Source organism: Cyprinus carpio, chromosome A7, assembly GCF_018340385.1.
Source record: "Cyprinus carpio isolate SPL01 chromosome A7, ASM1834038v1, whole genome shotgun sequence".
NCBI lineage: Eukaryota > Metazoa > Chordata > Actinopteri > Cypriniformes > Cyprinidae > Cyprinus > Cyprinus carpio.
Genome location: NC_056578.1, coordinates 32,098,043 through 32,115,348, shown reverse-complemented (window position 1 = coordinate 32,115,348; position 17,306 = coordinate 32,098,043). Strand labels below are relative to the sequence as shown.

General features: G+C 36.7%; 1 long non-coding RNA gene across 1 annotated transcript; it reads left to right on the top strand.

The window, feature by feature from the left end:
- The first annotated feature begins 6,921 nt into the window (after positions 1-6,921).
- Positions 6,922-12,038, top strand: LOC122145672. Its single transcript, XR_006160493.1, has 3 exons — positions 6,922-7,244; positions 11,004-11,191; positions 11,353-12,038. It is a non-coding gene; the product is annotated as an uncharacterized LOC122145672 (long non-coding RNA).
- Positions 12,039-17,306: the final 5,268 nt, after the last annotated feature.

The window sequence follows — 17,306 nt, the reverse complement described above, 5'->3', positions numbered from 1 at the left end:
TATACTTTGTTGGGTGATTAGTTCCAAATGACAATCTCATTGGCTGGTGCTCACCTATTATCGTCCTTGTTTTGATTTCAGCAAATCAGTTTAAGCGAACGCACACAACCTGATTAATATTCATGAATCCAGCAGCTCGTTAATCCTTAGTGCGTTTTAGATTGTTCCTAGTAGAATTCGTATTATTATTATTATTATTATTATTATTTTTTTTTTTTTTTTACAGAAACACTGAATGACCAAAAAAGCACCACCACCAGTCATAAGTTCAGTTAAAATGACTAATATGCATTCATACATGGTTACCAGTTTTAATTGTAATTACTAAAGTTCTATAACTAATAATACTTGATTATCAAAATATATTATAATGCTTGACTGACTGATGTTAAGAGTGTACTTACAGATATTTAAAATGCGGTGCCATTTTACAAACATTATAAATATAAATATATATATATATATATATATATATATATATATATATATTTATACATATATATATATATATATATATATATATATATATATATATATATAGCATAACCCCAGCCGTGCCCATTCCGTGCTCGAGCAGGCCAGGGCTGACCTTGCCCTGGCCCACTTGAAGAGGTCGGCTCGGGCATGGTACGCATGTAAAGTGATTGCTAACTGCGCCGGAGCATGGAACAGCTACTACTTTTGAGTGAGCTACTGTCATGATTACGACAACAAACATCTTCTGCTATTACTTGGATAGTACACTTTTCAATTAATTAGGTTTATAAAGGATATGGTTCTCCTCTTATTGATGAACAGTAATTGTAGTGTGTGAGTAAAGCTACAAATACCTCCATCACCATCATCTGCCTCCGCAATAATGTTCTGATACTTGCAGCACAATGAATGCGATAAAAAAACGTTGCACAACATAATTGATAAATCTGTTAGACAGTCTATTAACGGAATCGTTTTTCTACCTGTTTTAATGTGAGTAAAGGCCAGCGAGGGAGTGGGGATGGGGGACAACCACGCTCAGTACAATCAGTATAAGGCAGCCGTGCCTACTGTGAATATAAGGTTAGATGACCCTGTAATCTTTTATAGGCCATGTGAATACTTTATCCAAGTTCTGGAAACACACCATGTTTCATCAATCAAGTCTAATTTCATCAATCAACAGGGACTGAATGTTGTTTTCATTGTTCTATCAGGCCTGGTATCAGATATAGCCTACTTGTTAGAGATATTCTCATCTGGCCTCATTAGATGTTAGCTTCATGTACACTGTAGTTCTCAGGATTTGCTTGTTTGAAACAGCAGTTTTGCTTCATCCATTGGTCCAGGTTAACAATGTAACCATTCATATTTTCTCAATCTGAGCCTTTCCTTATAAATCCTGGCTTCATCCTTCAGGAGCAACTTTTATGCAAAACCTGCTTTATACTGACCCTCATTCACAAAGCAGTCCGGTGTAAATGATTTGTGCAGACATAAACAAATTTCAGTAGAGTTGAGGGAGCATGTTCTTCAAAAACAAAATTAATCCACCTCATCTTCAGTGGCTCAGATTTCGGGAGTACTGTAAATGAAGAGAGCTATGTGAATTCATACATCCAGCTACAGAACACCTAAAATAGTTGGGAGACATTCTCGTCAGAGCAGCAATGACGGACTGTATACAACTCGCTGTGAACTCGCTCGGTGCGGTTCTAAGTTAGAACAGCAATGTCTGTCAACTTTCATGGGCAGGGCCTGTGGCTGTTGTGACGTCACATTAGTAGCAATGCTGAAAACAGGTAGTTGGGAGACACTGCATATAACTTATGGGGATTTTTTAAAAAAGGAATGAGTGGATTTTTATCATTATAGGGTGGTTGTGTACACACACTGCCAACACACAATTATGTCCAAACAACATGTGAAAGTGAATTTTGCATAATAGGTCCCCTTTAAGGTGAGAAAGAAACAATGGATAAAGTGTAAACAAAGGAGAGTATGTAAAACTGGGAGAAGGGGAACTGGAGGAGGAAAGGGGGTTGAAAGATGTAAGGGTGAAAAAAACAATAAGGTACACAATAAGAGTATTACAAGAAGTAGGATTCATAGGAATAAAGGAAAATGTCTGATACAGAAAAACGAGAGGCAAAGTGTGAACATGAGGGACAGTGACTAACTTAAGCCTGCAATAAAAGGAAACAGAATGTGGTAAGGAAGATGATGTCAATAATCTTTTGCCTGAAGCAAATGTGAAGAAAAAAAAGTTACCATAAACTCCCATTCATCCATGAAAGATTAACTGTGACTAATCAGTAGGAGTGTACACTTTCAGCTGGCTCTTCCCTTGGATTATCTGTGTCCTTTGCCCACATGCCAAAACATCAGAAGGACATTTAATATGAAATGCATTACAAGCATGCCTGTAAATCATTGGTATTCAAAGGATGGAGTTATTTTTTTAATTTAATTTTTTTTTGTTTGTTTGTTTGTTTGTTTTTTTGCATTGCCCTAAGAGACAGATTAAAAACACACATGCCCTTGAAACTAATTGGGGGTTTGCCTGTTGTTTTTATGTGCTAGTAACATTTGAAGGATCTAAAATTGCATGCTACTCCTGTATGATTCAAGGACAAGAAACTCTTTCTTCTATGTTTGCAAAAGAAAAAGCATCTTGAATGCTTAGATTAGTCTTACTATCTCTGTTTTTGTCTCTTTCCAAAATGGAGAAAATGTAGCTACTTGAAGTGAGATGATGTGTGTGTGTGTTTGTTTGTGTGTGTGTGTATGTGTGTGTGTGTGTGTGTGTGTGTGTGTGTGTGTGTGTGTGTGTGGGAGTGTCTGGCTGGCACGGTGGTCTGTCCTCACACTGTTTTATCACTTAGTGTGCATTTCCCATGAGAAATGTGACTATGGCGATGATTCTGTTTGTAGAGGATCTAATAGTAAAATGTTCTCTCTCTCTCACTCTCTTTGCTTTTGACCTGTCTTTAAAGCACACTCTTTAGCTCCATTCCCCCGAAACTGACTCTCTCTCTTCTTAAAAACAGGAGGTCTATTTTCAGTGAGCAGTCTTTCATTTTGTGCCTTACCTTTTTAATGCAGTGTTTAAAGAAAGAGTGGGTTTATGCCTGGCTCTGCTTGTTGATTCTTTCAGTTTGATGTGTCTGTACCTGTAATGTAAATGACAATTGATGAAATTGTTACACAACAAAGAGACATCTTTGTTAAATTTGGTACAGTTAATGCCAGGCTGAGCAGGCAGTTTATATAAGTATAACTGATTTGTTTAAGCCAAATTATCAATTTATAAAATCAGTAAAACTGTAATATTGTGAAACATTACCATTTTAAATAAATGATTTGACTAAAATAATATTTGAGTATATTTTAAACTGTATATTTTTTTCCTGTGATGGCAAAGCAAGAATTTTCAGCAGCCATTACTCCAGTCTTCATGGTAACATGAGCCAGAAATTATTCTGATATGCTGATTTGGTGGTTTAATAACTTTTTTTTTTTTTTTTTTTTGACAATAACTGACAATATTGAAAACTGTTTTTGAATTTTTGCGGAAACTGTGATACAATTTTTCAGATTTCTTTGATGAATAGTAAGCAATAGTTTAAAATAGAAGTCTTTTGTAACATTCTAAATGTATTTACTGGCTAAAACTATAATTGCCAATCGATGCCTCAGTAGGAGTAGCTTCAACTGAAATTTTCCATATTTTTGTTTTTTGTTGTGTGCTAAGCTGGATGTGTATGTTTCCTGTACAAATGTTGAACTCAGCAGTCTGTATTTCAGGAAACTACCCTCACTTCTAACAGTGGAAAAGGTCACAGAAATAACTGGTATGGTAATGATTCCATCAAAATGTTAACAGGTGTGTGTATAGATGATGGTCAATCATCACCCTTTAATATTCATTTTTTACATGCTGACGCTGTATTTTGTATTTGTCATCCTTTATTGTGATAATGGATCTAAAGGTTTTTTTGTTTTCAGAAATCCCCTTTCTTAGACCTAACATTTTAATTGTTGTTACATCAGAGAATGAGGTGATTTGTTTATTGCAAAAAGACTGATTGGCTGATGCATGTTAAGGCAAAACTTTGTCTAATCTCATTTTGATTTCAAATGATAAATTACACTGCATTAGTTTTAATTGGTGGAATGGAACAATGAATAAGAGAGTTGTTCATTCCAGGATGATGGCCTGACCAATTGTTATCTTTACTGTTTGTGTAAATGGATTGGAGATGATCTAACTGTTACACACATGGGGAAACATTGCCTTAACTAATTTAAAAATCAGTTCCCTAAACATTCAGTAAACTGGGGGGGGGGGGGATTGTTTGCATTAAATTTCTCCTTTACCAAGCAAAATACACTTGTGAAAGCTTCAAAAAAATTTATTTAAAAAAATAAATATATTAAGTCAAGTCAAGTCAAGTCATCTTTATTTATATAGCGCTTTAAACAAAAAAGATTGCGTCAAAGCAACTGAACAACATTAATTAGGAAAACAGTGTCAATAATGCAAAATGACAGTTAAAGGCAGTTCATCATTGAATTCAGCGATGTCATCATGCAGCTCAGTTCAGTTTAAATAGTATCTGTGCAATAATTTGCAATCAAGTCAACGATATCGCTGTAAATGATGTGTCCCCAACTAAGCAAGCCAGTGGCGACAGCGGCAAGGAACCAAAACTCCATCAGTGAGAGAATGGAGAAAAAAACCTTGGGAGAAACCAGGCTCAGTTGGGGGGCCAGTTCTCCTCTGACCAGACGAAACCAGCAGTTCAATTCCAGGCTGCAGCAAAGTCAGATTGTGCAGAAGAATCATCTGTTTCCTGTGGTCTTGTCCCGGTGGTCGTCTGAAACAAGGTCTTTACAGGGGATCTGTCTCTGGGGCTCTAGTCCTGGTCTCCGCTGTCTTTCAGGGCTGTAGAGGTCCTTTCTAGGTGCTAATCCACCATCTGGGCTGGATACATACTGGATCCGGGTGACTGCAGTGACCCTCTGACTTGGATACAGACTGGATCTGGTGGCTACGGTGACCTCGGAATAAGAGAGAAACAGACTAATATGAGCGTAGATGCCATTCTTCTAACGATGTAGCAAGTACATCGGGTGTTATGGGAAGTGTTCCCGGTTCCGGTTTACCTAATTAATGCAGCCTAAAAATCCTTTAACGGATTTGGATATTAGAAGTGTATTAGTATGTTATGTGTAAGCCAGGTTAAAGAGATGGGTCTTTAATCTAGATTTAAACTGCAAGAGTGTGTCTGCCTCCCGAACAATGTTAGGTAGGTTATTCCAGAGTTTGGGCGCGCTAAATAGGAGAAGGATCTGCCGCCCACAGTTGACTTTGATATTCTAGGTATTATCAAATTGCCAGAGTTTTGAGAACGGAGCGGACGTGGAGGACTATAATGTAACAAGAGCTCATTCAAATACTGAGGTGCTAAACCATTCAGGGCTTTATAAGTAATAAGCAAGATTTTAAAATCTATACGATGTTTGATAGGGAGCCAGTGCAGTGTTGACAGGACCGGGCTAATATGATCATACTTCCTGGTTCTAGTAAAAACTCTAGCTGTATTAAAACACTGCTGTAAAAAGTAAACTAAGCCACGAAAATGATATGAGGCTGTAGGTTAATGTCTCCATCTCAGATTACATTTCTAAAACTGCACACCAATTTTTTAACGCAACTTTTTGAGTCATTTTACTGGATAAACAAGGCGTTGGTATGCCATTGACATGGCTAGGCTATCAGTACATTAGCGCCCCCTAGAACCATTTAAAGGCATTACTTGTGAATTAAATTATCTGAAAGAGGTTAAAAAAAGGCACAAGTGGGATTTAAACAGCAATGCAGCAAGCACATTTTAATTGAACCTTAATGAAAAGGGCAATGTTGCATGGACTCTTAACTTGATGAATCATGGTTTGATATGAAAAAGGAATGAAGATGATGACATCATTAGATGCAAGATGTGTCAAAAGGAAGTGATACGGGGGATGTGTGTCATTTGCCTTTTACTCTAAGCCTTTCAAACTCTCCATTCACACTTGCATTTTTCTCACCCTCTCCATCTGGGCCACATTTACTGGTTATGAGCAATAGAGCACTGAGATGCACATATTGGCTGTATTTATTCAGAACTCACATTTAATGACTGCTGACCTAAACTGTTCTGCACCTCATTAAATGCACATTTGACTCAATGATACAGTAGAAATTGATTCCAATATAGGCTGACAGTTTGTTTGGAGGCATAGGAATAAGCAATTACTTTTAATAAATTGTATCTAATTGATTTAAATGCAGCTATTTGACCCTGAGAGTTTAAGTTCAACCTTCTGTGCAGAATGCATGTTCACCAAAAACATGTAGGTGTTTGCTAGGCTGTTTTGACCTGAATATGGGATACAGGAGATCATGTTCTCCCCTAATTTAAAAACCCCAAAAAGCTATTATCGTGAACAGCATTATTGTGTGTTGTTGGTCTGAAAATGCACCCAATATTCTTTCCATTATAAATTACCATGACAGTTATTGAAATGGTTGAGATTGTTCTCCTTCTCTTACTCCAGCTTCAGGGTTTTCTCCCAGTTATTGAGTTTGTTTGGGAATGAAAAATTAAAAGATGTACTGTGAAACCCCATTTCCCTCTTAAGACCCTATAGTGCTCTAGAGAGCACATTAATAATTTAGAGGGACTCAGAGTCAAGAGAGAGTGGCCTTGATTATTAACATACATTTAAGTTTCCATTTTAACTCTTATAGGACATTACATCTAAAGTCAGCATGAAATGAATGTCCACCTTTTTTATTTAATAAATGCATATTTAAGTTCTTATTGTGAACAGTTCATCCTTACATATGTTTCATCTTTAAATTTTTTTTTACTTTGTAATATTTAATCAAAATGTCATAACTGGACCTTCCAGGTGAAAAAGACAGGTGACGAATGTTGGACTTGTCCAATAAATTTGCCTGCATTTAAAAATCCAATCAATATCTGATGAATAGAACCAAGACCCTATCCTACATTTTTTCTTTATTGATAATCTGTTACAGTCAGACGCATGTCACACTATGGAAGAAAAGATCTGTCACTACTTCTGTTTCACCATGACTAAGGACTATTTGACTGAATGGTTTGTTAAAAGGAATAAATGTTTGTTTTTTTATATTTCAGTTTGCTCATCATATACTGTACATTGATCAGCCTCAACATTAAAACCACTGACAGGTAAAGTGAATAACATTTATTATGTTGTTACAATTACACCTCTCAAGGCGTGGGATATAGACCCCTTTTCAGTTAGTAGCCTAAACATTGTGACCTTTTTTTATGGATGGAGCTTAGGTGGAGGCAGAAAGATTCCCTTGACTGCTTCACTAATGCTTGCTAGCAGGTTTTGTTTGCTTGTTTTTAACAGTCACTCCGCCTCCAATTATTCCTTTGTTTTGCCTCCAGCTAATGCTGTGACGCAATTGTGACATCTGCACTAAAAGGGTCTATATTAGACGACAAGTGAACAGTTCGTTTTTTAATTTCATGTGTTGGAAGCAGGAAAAATGGGCAAGCAAAAAGAGTACATTTGACAAGAGACAAATAGTGTTGGCTAGACAGTTGGGTCAGAGCATCTCCAAAATGGCGAGTGTTGTGGGGTGTTCCCAGTATGCAGTGGTTAGTGCCTATCAAAAGTGATGTAAGGAATGGTCTATTGATGCCCATGGGGAATGAAATCTAGCGTGTCTCGTCTGCTCACACAGAAGAGCTACTGTAGCTCAGATTGCCAAAAACCTTAATGCTGACCAGGAAAGGTGTCAGAACACAGACTCCATCGCAGTTTGCTGTGTTTGGGGCTGCGTAGCCACTGACTGTTCAGAGTGCCCTTGATGCCTACTATGGGCATGTGATGTGAGAGTCTGAACTGGAGCAAGGATCAGTGGAAGAAGGTTGCCTGGTTTGATGAATCACATTTTCTTTTAGATCAAGTTGATGGTTAGATGCATGTGCATTGTTTACCTGTGGAAGAGACAGCAGCATGATGCAAGCAGGTAGTTTTATGCCCTGTGCAGTGCTCTGCTGGGAATGTCAGGATAAATGATGAGAGGTTTAATCGCAAATGCAGATAATACAGTTTATTAGGCACGCAGGAGTAAACACAGAGAAGTCTGGTGGAAAGAATCATGGATGCAAGAAATGGTCAGTTCATCGGTAGCGTAGAGCTGCCTGGGGTGAAAGTAATCCAACTCCAATACAAAACAGCTGGAGTCCAACTAGTCCAGGAGTCCACAGCAAACAGGTAGGTGGCAACTGCAAGGCACGGAAGAACAACAAGACATACAGAAAACTGCACAAGACAGAAACACACACATAAGTAACCAAACCATCTGACAAAGACAAGACAAACCCGGAGAGCTTAAGTAGGAAAGCTGACAAGCCAAAGCTTGAACTCATCAGTGGCAGTACACAAAACGACCAGAAGAGGCCAGTGAATACTGTGAACCATGACAGGGAAACCTTGGGTCCTGGCTTTCATGTTACTTTGACATCTACTACCTACCAAAAGGTTGTTGCAGACCATGTACCCCTGTTCATGCCAGTGGTGTTCCCTGATAACAGTGGCCTCTTTCTGCAGGATAATACGGAGCTCCTAAAAGACATGGTGGTGGGAAAAAATCGGGGTGGGAGGAAAAAATATTTTTCAATTTTTTTTGCGTTCTCTAGAAAACAGTTAAGGTAGGCTAACGAAGACGGTGATATAAAAAGGCCAAATCTGTTTATACAGTATATTAAGTAAGGGATAATGTACATCCAGCCAACTGTTCTCGCAGAATAAACCCAGACAGGGTGATCAGGACCCCGACGTGAAGTGGAGGGGTCTTGCATCAGCCTGAAGGGGTTTATTCTGCAAGAACAACAGGCTGGATGTACATTATCCCTCTTATTACACGGCTACTTGCCACATAAGTAAATAATTAGATGCAAAATATTGATTTGAGTTGAAATATTTGAACGCAAAGATTCCGTGAAGACAGCAGTTGCAAGCAAGCGGCAAATTCAAACTAAACGGACAAGGGAAACGGTGCAGACAAACCACGTATTACACAACATTTCACCACAAAATAATTAAGGCAATAAAAGAATTAAGACGAAAATGTTTTAAAACCTTACCAGTTTGTTAGTTCTCTTATCATCCATTACAGCGTACAAAACAATCGCAGCAAAATGGCAGCAGCTATACCAGGATGACATAATTAAACAATTGTACACCATTTTGAATCAAGTTTTAATATTTTATTAGCTAAACAAATGCAAAGCTTCCACCAAGAAAAAAATAGTTCAAGCAAGGGTACAGCGCCGACTGCTGTTACCCGGATGAGCCTGTGTTATTAGCTTTTACAGGTTGTTATCCAGGGATAACATACCTCGGAATGTCATGACTAACCAACCAGAATCAAGTATTCCACAGAGCCGTGTAATAATAAAATATATTATGCACAGGAAAGCAGATGAGCCCAGAATATGAACGGAATGCACAAGCTTCTGGCATTTCTCACGCATATAAAAAACATAAAGAAAACTCTTAATGTGGCTTAATGGATTAGTGCGTTGCTTGTCTATTTTAATAAAATATAGAAGTCTTCTAAGCCATGTTTAGCGTGGTTTACTATGAGGGAGGCTCATATGCTTGCATGTATATATGTGTAATATAAGTATATATTTTTTAACAATTTCTGTAGCTTATTTGGTCTTTTTTTATCATCTTCATTAAGCCGCATTAAACGTTTTCCTCACTTAACATGCAATTTAGTGCTTTCTGTTAATATTTTGGGCTTATCTGCTTTCCTGTATGTAGTATATTTTATTAATAAACTGTAAAACCATGCCTTGAAATAAGCACTGACTGTATGAGTCCAAGTTCAAAATAAAACTCTATGAACTGCTCGATTGTGAATGTACGTACTGCAAGCTATAAAGTAAACAGTAATTGTTTGTCCGAACTCAATTGGTTTTGCAAATTGAACAAAAGATTTGCGAGTGAAAGCAAAGTTTCTTGGGGGAAGGCAAAAGTTCTGCGAGAGAATGCACAAGATTTGAAAAACATTTTTCCTCCTACCCCAAATTTTTCTTCTTTGACATTTAATGGTATTTGGCAAACCAACATACCGCCACCTACTGTGTTCAAGGTGTGTCCTTGAACTCCAGATTCCCCAGATCTCAATCTGATTTAGAAACTATGAGATGTGCTGGACCAACATATCTGATCCCCAAAGGCCCCATCTCACATCTTGCAGTACTTAAATGATCTGCTGCTAATGTCTTGGTGCCAGATACCATTGACAGGACACATTCAGGGGTCTTGTGGATTTAATGCCTTGACCCATCAAAGATGTTTTGGCAGCACGAGGGGTACTTACACGATATTAGACAGGTCGTTTTAATGTTGCTAATCAGTGTAAAGCTATCATGTGGCTTCAGAGGACTTGGAATATAGTGTCCAAGTTGTTTGGAACACTTTTATTATACATTTTACTTTTATGGTGCTTTGCATCATTTTGACACTTGAAGGCCTTGGTTCCTGTTCTTTGTCAGTGGACGGAAAATAGCAACCATCACAGTTTTCAAATTTTATTTTTCTTTTCTTGTCAAAGAAAGTTGACTAGAGTAAATGTGGAATGCCAGAATTTTAAGACATTTGGGGCATTAACTGACATTTTTGTTAAAGTCAGAAATGTAAATATTTGTAATATGAAATATTGAATGATCATCTTTTTAATTAGAATTTTGAGCCAGCTAAAACACCTAACATAGTAAGAATTTATTATGTAAATATTCACAGAAATACATAGCACAAGCACATTTTGAGATTTCAAGCTTTGTTTAGAATGGTTATCCTTCATGAGATACAGAATTGGTTTGACCACTCTCTACTGGTGGTTTTGAGTACTGCAATCTTCGTCTCACAAGACAGTTTTCGTTCTCTTCCTCCTGTAGAGAGCCTGATGCTGGGTACAGAGATGGATCTGCAGCTGATGGAGGGCACAGTTGTGGCCTTGGAGAACTCTCTTAAAATGTGGCTACATGACCATGGCGGAGACCGAGAACACCTGCGATTGTTGTTACCCCCTCTCTCACATAACAGGGTTCTACACCACACCCTGCCGACAACAGGCCAAGCCCAGGTAATAACACACACAGATACTGCATGTGAATCCACTAAAATATTCATTCGGAAATCAATTTCTTGCTGTACACAGCTCCAAAATTATGTTGTGTTGTGTTTTGTGTGTCTGCTTATAATGTATGGGTGTGTGATGTTGCTTGCTCATGTCCCCCTCTGCAGTCTGTTTGAAGTGCAACATGCAGGAGAGACTTCTCAGCCCAGCCCTACTGACCTTGGAGTGAAGACTGAGAGCATGCAAGATTTCCAGCCCCCAAACAAAAGTCTGGCCAATCAGAACCCCTCATCGCAGTGTCTAAGAGTTGTCAAGTACAGTCAAGTCTATAGTTACATTTTGTTTTACCAGCAAAGCTGTAAGCAAATGTCAATAGATTAGCCTTAAACATGACTGACATTTTTTGTGAACAGGATTTTATCACAGAGTTCCCAGACTGCTGTGATGTTGTACTGTATATTTCCATATATCACAGATCTAGGAAAGTCCACAATAGTAATGTTCATATATATTCAACAGGAACACAAAAACTCAATTTGAATGTGGCCTCTGAAACATGGTTAATGTACATGTATGAAGGGGAGAAGAAAAAATGAACTATGCAAAAGTCAATATGATGGAGTCAGGTTTTTATCGAACAAACAGCTCAGTGTGTGAGTCTTCTGTCTGCCACACAGAGTCATACATTGTATTCCCCTTGAGTGTTTTGCATATGATTTTCATGCACATGAGGTCATTCTTCCAAGCACTGTGATACAATCATACTACTTGTCCCCACCTAGTCATTATGGGCCAATATGACATATACTTGCATAATTCCCTTTCACACATGTTTGTCTTTGTCAGTTTTACTCACACACATGTGGTTTTTTTTTTTTTTTTTTTTTTTTTTCAGGGTTTGAGACACCTCTTTTAAGAAATGAATGCTTTTATTCAACAACGGGGCATTCTATTGATCAAAAGAGGCAGTAGTAACAAATTATTTGTTTCGGTTATATACTGTTCTTTTCTAAAGTTGCAATTAATCAAATAATCCTGAAATCATTGTATCATGGCTTCCACAACAATATTGAGCAGCACAACATTGATGATTATAAGAAATGTTACTTTCTTATTGTACCAAATCAGCATATTAGAATGATTTATGAAGGATGATGTGACACTGAAGACCGGAGTAATGGCTTTTGAAAATTCAGCTGTGCCATCAGAGGAATAAATTAAATTTTTAAATGTCTGACTGTATGTGTGTGTGTTCATAGAGCACAGTGGTGTGATAATCTGTTATGTGAGGGATCTGAAAATGTTGTTAAAAATTTAAACATTTTTTGTTTACTTAGACCCGTGACTGGTTCCTTTTGGTGCGTTCAGGGTCAGGTTCGGGTTCTGGTGTGTTCTCCTACTATATACTTCAGTCCTCTGGTTCACTCTCTCTGCTTTTGAAACCTGTGCTGACACAATAACTTATGCTACCCTGCTGCCTGCCTGTCTCACTGGAGGACCCACCAATTCCTGCACTCGCCTCTGTGAAGGTACCATTACTTTATAGACAGACATTATAAACTAGTAATGCATAGTCCTGACATAAACATGGTGTGAAAAGCACTGAATGGCTCAATTTTAGTATTTAGCATCAACAACTGGATCTTTCTAATGAATGTAATTACTATTAATAAAGGTATTGATTTAAATGACAATTCTTTAATCATTTACTCTTCATCATTTTTCCTCATGTCCCTCTAAACCTGTATGACTTGTTTTTCTTCAAATTAAGAAATTGTGAAGAAGGTTAATAACTTAAATTGCGTGGTTAAAAAAGATCTTCTTCTAAGTTCCACAGATGAAAGAAAATCATGCAGGTTCGGAACGACTTGAAGGTAAATTAAATAAATTCACTTACACTTTACAAACTGATCATGATCATCTTTGATACTACACTTTGATGATTATCATGTGATCACTGTGTTTAAAACTCTCTGGATCAGCTTGAGAAAGACTCTGTCTTTAACCTTCTCTGTCTGGACTCCAACCTTTACCTGCACCTGAGAGTTAGAGGTTTGCTCACCCGCTCATCACAACCATTTGGAGCACAAGGCCAGGGCCGCCAGTGGACCACCAGAGGGCTCCACACAGCGTCAGGTTAGAGGAGTAGAATAGAACAAAATCTCTAAGATATGTGCATGGCAGAGTAATGAGTAGAATAGAACAGAAGATCTAAGTGGACTAGTATTTGGTCTGCAGTTCACTATAATTGGAGTTTTGGACAGTAAGTTGGAGTTGATAGCTTTGGAATTATTGGTATTATCATGACTTTTAATTAACTTCTTGATGCTGTAGGGGAAATTAAAGAAAATATGAAGGGCAAATTTGTCATACATTCATTATAAAAAAATTATACTGATACTGTGTCAGTAGTGTTGACTTAAGTTGACCTAAATAGATTAGATGTAATCAGGTTAAAGCAAAGAGGTGTTTGTCAAGCTTCAGGAACTTTCAAACACTACTCTCTATACTGTGCTATTTTAGTTGAGCTCTAAATATGAACCCAAATATGCAAATTAATAGTGTGGAAATATCTTTCTATTAAGCATCTGTCTACAAAGATAGTTGAATGGGTTGAACTGAGAAATTGTGTGTGTGTGTGTGTGTGTGTGTGTGTGTGTGTGTGTGTGTGTGTGTGTGTGTGTGTGTGTGTGTGTGTGTGATGTGGGAAGGGGGAAATTATTGCCCCAGAGAGCAAAAACGAAACCAAGCACTGGCCTAATATTGAAACACCCACGCAAGGGGAAGACAAAACGAGTGAAAGGGAGAATGAAAATGATAAAAAAAAGTAATAAAAATAAATGGGTCCTTATTTTGAAACTCTCCACAGTCAGACTGAACATGACCGATTTTCCAACCACAAGTGTTTTGTCATGTCACACTATCATATTTTTTATGATCAATAGAAAGATATAATGCTAATCATATTAAATATAATTATATTTGCAAACACATAAATATATAAATATATTACATAAATATAATTGCAAACAAAAGTAATTATGCTAGTTCACCGAAGAACAAATGTGACAAGGAGGTATTTTTATTTTAAATAAAGCATGCAAGTTCGACCAGTTGATAGGGAGTTTGTCAAACCTGATCATCATATTCTCCAGCATGATTTGGGATAATCCAAAGAGCAACTTGAGCTTCAGTGGAAATGGAACATCTGATTATCATTACAAAGTGTCACATGATCACTTTTGTGAATTTTACATATTTTACATGACCTAGAAACAGTGCAAAACATTTTTGTATGAACATTTATTATTCATTTTTACATCATAAAGTTTGTTTCAAAATTAGATTTTAACCCATCTTCTGTGCAATACAGAAAATTTTGCCTAAAGGGGCTAAAGCTGCATACACAGACAAGTGTCATAAGGACACTTACAGCTAGGCTTGACGGAGAAGCAAAACAGACATTCAAGTCATTCAAGACTTTGGTTGTTTTGTTTCGAAATGTGCAGTCAAAGACAAAGCGCACCAAACAAATCCTCTAATAGAGAGTTTGACATGTTCTGACACTGTTTTACTCTTGCGTACTTTCTCATTTTTCTTTGCTGTCATTTTTGGTTGGCAGGGTCAGCAGTTTCAAAGTCGTGTATGAGCCACTGTGGCCCCGCTGCTTTCCATTCCTTTAAACAAGATGCCTCGCCCTTTACTAACCCTCAGCCACTCCCGACCCTGTGCCCCTGCCCTCTTCCAGGACAGCTATGAGGAGGAAGACCCTTTGATGATCCAGTAAGGAGAAAGAGAGAAAGCATAAAACTTTCACTATGAGAGGAAATTGCACATTCACATTCACACTTACACTCACACTCACACTGACACTGGCTGACGACAACTGCTGTGCACAAATTCAGAGCAGTCGTTTCTAAACTCCCACAGACAGGATGTTACATACTTGAACATGACCAGATATACACTATTATATGTATAGCTAATTTGAAATGTATATTTGCTATACAAATTTGGCTTACTATTCAGAGAATACTGTACTGTGCAAGAGAGAACAGTACTTAATTTAGATTCTCTCATCTACCCGAAAACAAATTTTTACACACTCGATATACACCTTAAGCTAGCTATACAGAAAACAAAACAAAACAAAAAAACAGGTAAATACATGCTAATGTTGGATGTTGGATTATTCTTTTTAAAAAAGTTTTAAATACGTTTTCAAAGAAAATCAGCCTTCATATTTCAGACACCCAGTATGCAAAAAACATAATGGGTTTTGTTACCCAAATGTTTGCAATTAAAACAGGAGTAATTAAACTAACTGTCATTCCATACAGTTTAACAAAGCCTGCACTGAAACTGGGGGAATATATATATATTATATATATATATATATATATATACAGTACAGACCAAAAAGTTTGGAAACATTACTATTTTTAATGTTTTTGAAAGAAGTCTCTTCTGCTCATCAAGCCTGCATTTATTTGATCAAAAATACAGAAAAAACAGTAATATTGTGAAATATTATTACAACTTAGAAATAATAGTTTTCTATTTGAATATTCTTTAAAAAATATATTTATTCCTGTGATGCAAAGCTGAATTTTCAGCATCATTACTCCAGCCTTCAGTGTCACATGTAACATCCAGTCTATCACATGATCATTTAGAAATCATTCTAATATTCTGATTTATTATGAGTGTTGGAAACAGTTCTGCTGTCGAATATATCTGATGAATAAAATGTTTAAAAGAACTGCATTTATTCAAAATAAAAATAAAAAAATTCTAATAATATATATTCTAATAATATATTTTCTTTACTATCACTTTTTATCAATTTAACACATCCTTGCTGAATAAAAGTATTGATTTTATTTGAAAAAAAAGAAAAACTGACCCCAAATTACTGACCAATAGTGTATATTGTTATTACAAAATATTTATATTTTAAAAACATAGCTTTTTTTTTTTTTTTTTTTTTCTACTTTTTATTGATCGAAGTATCCTAAAAAAGTATCACATGTTCTGAAAAAATATTAAGCAGCAGAACTGTTTCCAACTTTGATAATGAATCATCATATTAGAATGATTTCTAAAGGATCATGTGATAATGATCCTAAAAATTCAGCTTTGCATCACAGAAATAAATGATAATTTAAAGTATAATAAATTTAAAAACAATTATTTTAAATTGTAATAATATATCACAATATTACTTTTTTTTCTGTATTTTTGATCAAATAAATGCAGGCTTGATGAGCAGAAGAAACTTCTTTCAAAAAACATTAAAAATAGTAATGTTTCCAAACTTTTGGTCTGTACTGTATATATTCATATATATATTATATATATATATATATATATATATATATATATATATATATATATATATATAAATTGTGAGCTGCTGAGACTGCGAAAAGAAATCAAATACAAAACCACAGAATAGTAAAAGGACAAGAAGAAAGTCTGCTTAAAGAGAGAGAACTGCCTTCTCAGTGTAAATGCTGTGGCTAGAAGGCTCTGTAGAGAGTTGAGGAGGAAGAAGGCCAGAGTAGTGAAAAAGTAGAACCATTGTCTTCCTTTATGGAAGCCTCCAATGCAGCCCCAAGAGAGACACACTGTACTCAGCTGAGCAGGAATTCAAGGCCTTCAATGAGTTACAGAAAGCGAAGAGAGGGGGAAAAAAAGATAAAAAAGAGAGGTCGCTCTGTGTAGCCCCGTGACCTCTCTGAACAAGGTTCAGCTTTGGAGGCGCTGGTTTAGAAATGTGAGAGCTGAGGGACGTGATTCTGAATGCAGACAGAGGTCAGAGCTTTACTGTTACTCAATGGGCCTCTCTTACTAGACCCCATGAGTATTGCCTCATAAAGTTTTCCGTCATTCCACCCACCTGGCACCGCCTACGCCTCGTCTTTATACGTCATGTTGAGGTTTGGCATTGTGCAGATGGCACAAAATACAGACAGAGAGAAGATCTCACGTCATTTTCCCCCTTTTTTTTGTATTTTAAGTTTACAGTTTCCTAACTTTTTCAGTTACAAAAAAGATTCAATATTCATTGTAATTTTTTTTTGTGTTAGTTAATCTTTGTAAACACTTTTTTATTTAT